The sequence below is a fragment of the Schistocerca cancellata genome, chromosome 1 (assembly GCF_023864275.1).
Source record: "Schistocerca cancellata isolate TAMUIC-IGC-003103 chromosome 1, iqSchCanc2.1, whole genome shotgun sequence".
In the NCBI taxonomy this organism is placed as follows: Eukaryota; Metazoa; Arthropoda; class Insecta; order Orthoptera; family Acrididae; genus Schistocerca; species Schistocerca cancellata.
In genome coordinates this window covers 1056311291-1056317538 of record NC_064626.1, presented here as the reverse complement: position 1 = coordinate 1056317538, position 6248 = coordinate 1056311291, and positions in this window count along the sequence as shown.

The window sequence follows — 6248 nt, the reverse complement described above, 5'->3', positions numbered from 1 at the left end:
AACTCAAAACCCTCAAAATTGGTGAAGTTTTACAGAAGCTCGAAATTTAGCGCGAACATCAGTGCGAGCTGCCTTTAATGGCTTTCACAACGAAAAACCCAAAACCCAAAGACATTCTGGTCTATGTAAGATACACCCGTGGCAAGACACAACAAATATCTTCACTGCGCGATACCAAAGGTGATGTTATTGATGTCAGCGCCACTGAAGCAGAGTTACTAAACACGGTTTTCTGAAATTCCTTCACAAAAGAAGATGAAGCAAATATTCTAGAATTCTAGTCAGGCACAACTGCCAACATGAATAACTTAGAAGTAAATATCCTTGGTGTAGCGAAGCACCTTCAAATACTTAAGAAAGGCAAGGCTTCCACTCCATATCATAATACCAGTCAGGCCCCTTGCAGAACAGCCTGATACAATAGCTCCATACTTAGCAGTCATATATAACCGCTCGATCGTAGAAACATCTGTACTCAGAGACTGGAAAGTTGCGTATATCCAAGAAAGGAAGTAGGAGTAATCTACTGAATTGCAGATGCAGATCATTAACGTCGATTTGCAGTAGAATTTTGGATCATGCACGGTGTTCGAACATTGTGAATCACATGGAAGAAAACGATTTAGTGACACATAGCACAAATTAGAAAATATTGTTCTTGTGAAACACAACGAGCTCTTTATACTCACAAAGTAATAAGTGCTGTGGACAGGGGACGTCAAACTGCTTCCATATTTTTAAATTTTCTGAAGGCTTTTGACACTGATCTTCACAAGCGACTTGTAATTAAATTGCTTGCCTATGGAACGTCGTGTCAGTTGTGTGACTGGATTCGTGATTGCCTGTCAGAAAGGCCACAGTTCGTAATAATTGACGGAAAGTTATCGAGTAAAATATAACTAATATGTGGCGTTCCCCAAGGAAGTGTTATACAGGCCCTCTGTAGCTCCTGATCTACGTAAACGATTTAAGAGACAATCTGAGCAGTCCTCTTGGATTGTTCGCAAATGATTCTGTCATTTACAATCATGCAATGTCATCAGATGATCAAAACGAAATACAAAATGATTTAGACATCTTCATGGCAGAAAAAGTGGCAATTGACTCTGAATAATGAAAAGTGTGAAGTCATCCGCACGAGCGCTAAATAGAGTCCGCTAAATTTCAGTTACTCGATAAATCACACGAATCGAAAGGTTGCAAAATCAGCTAAATATTTTGGGATTAAAATTAGGAATAAATTAAATTGGAACGATCACGTAGGTAATTTTATGGAGAAAGCAAACCAAACACGGCGATTTATTGGCAGAACAGTTAGAAAATGTAACAGACTAAAGAGACTGCTTACATTACGATTGTCCGCCCTCTGCTGGAGTATTGCTATGCAGTGAGGGATCCGCATCAGACAGGACTGACGGAGGACATCGAAAAAGTTCAGAGAAGGGCAGCTCGTTTGTATTATCGCGAACAAGGGGAAAGAATGCCACGGATGTGGTACAGGAATTGGGGTGGCAGCCATTAAAACATAGGTGTTTTTCACTGCGGCAAGACCTTCTGATGAAATTCAATCACCAGCTTTCTCCTCAGAGCGGTTGACGCCCATCTACGAAGGGAGAAATTACCGTTATAATAAAATAAGAGAATTAAGAGCCCAAATGGAAAGATTTAAGGGTTCGTTTTTCCCGCACACTGTTCCAGAGTGGAACGGTACAGAATTAGCTTAAAGGTGATTCGATGAATCCTCTGTCAGGTATGTAATTGTGAATTCCAGAGCAGTCATGCAGATGTATAATACGAGATGTTGTCATGACTTAACAGACTTTCGACATCCGCCATGTTAGCAGCCACGAACATTAGTTTCTGGTGGAAATGTTTCGGCAAGAAATGCCAGCTTGCGTCACTTACATGTGTACTAGTCATTATGATTATAGTTTAAAGCAGGCATGGGCAACGTTTGATGACTCGCGGGCCTGATTCACGTACTTGGTTAAGTTCATGACGCGACAGCAACGCTCCCAGCGCATAATGCCCACGCTGTAGTGTCCGTGGCTTTAATGTTAATGAAGCATCGATTCGAGTCGCACCCTTGTCCCGATGTGCCAGCAAATTAGGCCTCAAAAGTTTCATTAAAATTCATCCGGAAATTCTTCCGTAGGCCGGATTGAAACCAATAGCGGGCTGCATGCGGCCCCGCGGGTCGCCGGTTGTCCAACAGTGCTCTAAGGTGTAAAGGAATCACATTCGTAAGTGGACTCGTTCACACAGTAATTTCTTTTGTACACATGTATTTTATTTGCTCTGGTTACGTTTTCTGTAGTGGTTTTATTTCTGTAATTTGACTTCAGACCAACTAATACTACAACTCGAAGTGGGCTCTGGTTGAATGCTATAAGAAAGAAATACTGCAGATGGTCCTCCTCATTTTCGGGAAGAGGAAATAGACTGGACATCAATTCCGTCATTCTGTATTAAGGAAAATGCTGGATTACGAAAGAAGACTCTTCACATCCCATACTTCGCTTCGTTGTTATTTGAACCGCGTATCGGTAACGAAAAGAGAGTTACATCAACAAGCCCAAAAGCGTCGTATTACTGGATCAAATATGCCTTTAAGACCAGGAAAACGGCCAACAGTGCCTTCCTGAGATTACAAAATTCACGAAACCGCTCTAATGTTTACTATTTAAAAGAACTGTTGCGTGGACACGATAGAAATTGGGGACAATAAGCAGTTTTAAGCAGTATTCTGCTAATGTTTTGGGGTCTGCTAACATGACGGCATCGGCTTCAAAGCAATGTACACCGTGATTTCTGTAGCGCCACATTCCCTTATTATGCAGCCGTGATTACGAAGAAAACTTTTATCTTATTTGAAGAGAACTACATACACTGGACGGCCGGCCGGTGTGGTCGTGAAGTTCTAGGCGCTTCAGTCTGGAAACGCGTGAACGCTATGGTCGCAGGTTCGAATCCTGCCTCGGGTATGGATGTGTGTGATGTCCTTAGTTTAGTTAGGTTTAAGTAGTTCTAAGTTCTAGGGGACTGATGACCATAGATGTTAAGTTCCATAGTGTTCAGAGCCATTTGAACCATTTTTTTTATATTTGCCTCAAGGACTAAGCTAGTCATGTTGCTTTCCCCGTGCACGTTCCACTTATAGTGCCTGTCGCCTCTATAACAGCGGACATTTTGTGGTGCAACCATAGTACCATGTAAACCTTTTCTTCACTCTGCTGTAGCACATAATAGGATATGCTCTAAGGTAAAGTATAACGTACTGTAACAAAATAAGGGTAAACGAACTGCAGTCGTTCCGTGGAAAACATCTAATGACAGTGAAAGATTTCAGTTGATTATATAATGCACAAAGAGAGATTTCGAAAAATGCAAAACACTGAAGGTCCAGATGTGAACTCTGCCCCTAATTTATTGCCAATGAGCTGTAGGTTAAAACTGAAGAAACTATAGAAAGGCAGAAAATTAAGAAAGTGGGACATGAATAAAATGAAACTATTAGAGGCTTTTGAGGCTGTCAGCGGATGAATTAGGTAACTATTGACTGAAGCAGGGGAAAAGAACACAACAGAAGACAAATAAGTAGCACTGAGAGACAGAAGGGCGTAGAAAGAATTAGCGAAGAGACAATGACGAGTAGAAATCCTTGAATAATGCACCTTTTTTAACTGAAGAAACAAGGAAGAATAAACATACAGCAAGTGAAGCAGACGAAAAGGAGTAGAGCCATCTGAACATGAGTTTCACAGGAAGTGCAAAGTACCAAATCAGCGATGCATGGAGGAGAACAGCAAATCATATACAGCATTCGTCGCTATGGGTAAGATAGGTGCCACCTAAAGTAGAGTTTAAAAAGCGTTTGGAAAAGAGAGAAGCTTGTCAAGAAATTACATAGCGAAACAGTACTAAACAAATAACGAAAGGTTGAAAGGTGGAAGAAATGTATAGTAGAATTGTACAAGGGAAATGAACTAAGAGGAAGTAAATGAAGTTGAGGTAGAAGATATGATACAGCGAGAAGAATTTGACAGAGCGCTGACTCGAGTATGTCGCAACAAGGCCAATGGAGTGAAAAACATCACCTCAGAATTATAAAGATCCTTGGGAAAACATAATATTACAAAACTACTCCATCTAACATGCTAGATAAACACATTATGCGAAAAACCCTCAGAGTTAACCAAAAATTTACTAATTACTGTCTTAAAGAAGGAAGGAGCATACAGGTGCGAACATTCTAAAAACATCAGTGTAATAAGTGATGGCTGCAAAATACTGGGACGAATGATTTACAAAAGCTGGGAAAACTGGAAGTGGCCGAATTCGTGGAAGATAATTTTGGGTTCCGGAGAAATGTAGGAACGCACGAGACAATATTGACCCTACGACTTATCTTAGAAGGTAAAATGAAGAAAGGCTAACCCATAGCAGTTGCAGATTTAGAGAAAACTTTTGGCGATGTAGACGGAAATACAGCTTTGATATTCTGATAGTATCCGGACTAAAATACAGGGAGGGAGACGCTATTTACAACTTTCACGGGAACCAGCACCAGTTACCTAAGTCGGAGGACATAAGAGGGAAGCAGTAGTTGGGAATGAAGTGACACAGTATTGCAGCCTAAACTTACGTTATTCAATCTGTACAAAGAGTAAAAAAGTATTTGCGTCAAGGAGGAATCTGGGAACGGAATTAAAGTTCAGTAAGAAGAAACAAATACTTTGAGGTTTCTCCCAGACATTATAATCCTCTGAAAGAGGGTAAAGCAATTGGAAGATCACGTGATCGGAATAAACAGTGCCTTGAAACGAGGCTATAAGGGAATAGCGACTTAAATCTGACGTCGATGAAGGAAATAGATTAAAAAAATGAGACAGGAAGAGAAGTTTCTGGAATGTGGTGCTACAGAAGAAGCTGAGATTTGACGACTAGATCGGATAATTAATTAAAAGATACTGAACTGAGCAGCTGAGGGAAGAACTTCATGATATTTTTTTTAAATAGAAGGTACCCGTTGTTCGACACATTAAGGTATCAAGAACCACTCAGTTTGTTAATGGAGGGATTTTTTGCAGTGGGATAGCATGGCTTCATTACAGTATGAAAATTTAAGTCAATGTTGGCTGCAATAATTATACAGAGATAAAGAAGTTTGCACAGGATACACTAAGGTGGAGAGCTGCATAAGGCCAGTCTTCAAGACAAAGATCACAACAGCGACACTCGTTCCTCGTGGTACAAAACAGTAAAACGATTTTTTCCTAATGTAATAATTCAAAAAAGGCAAAGCCAACATCTTTACGTCTATACCAATTCCTAGGGCCGCTATAAACATACGAGACTTGTTTCCAGCAGTGTGACGTTGTTCCAGTGAGGTTATTGTTAAGTTAGTGAGGAAAATTTTGACAATTCTCAAGAAGGCTTAGCTCCGTCTCTAGGAAATTACAGTCATTTAGCATCCTTACATTAAATTACACAACCATTACGTACTTGTTATAGATGTGACATGGAAGCATCACTGCACTATCTGATAAACGAGCCATTAGTCGCTAGTCTACAATTAAACCATTCTCTATCATTTCTCTCACTAATGGTCCAGAAGAGTAGGCAAGATAAGCTGTTGTTGAGGTAAGTATCGCCAAATGTATCCGAGTCTGAAGTCCTATAAGACACGTAGATATAATTCGTTTGATTCTTAAACTGGTGGAATGCGGCTCCATTACAGAAAGAGCTAGGTAATTTTTCTGTGGATATCCCAGCTCTCTTATTCAACATGCGCGATACTCCTTTTGAAAATCACGCCCAAATATTCGCCAACTCCTCGTCTGGTGTTAACTGTCTTCGGCCATAGGTTAAATGATAAATGGAAAAGCAGTAGTATCTTTTACAACATTTCTACAAAACGAAGTGGAGAAACAACGGGTAGCTTACTGCGACCGATTGATTAACAAGATTCCAAATTGTCTTTCCTACGTACGAGAGATTATCGTTTGCAGCACAAATTAATATATATATATATATATATATATATATATATATATATATATATATATATATATATGTGTGTGTGTGTGTGTGTGTGTGTGTGTGTGTGTGTTTACATTAATTTGTGTGGGCATAGTGTTTGTAATTAGTTCACAATTATTAAAGGTATTTAAATCCGTCCTTGGTCCTTGCCACCAGCAAAAAAAACCGTATTATTATTCTACATCTACATCTACATTTATACTCCG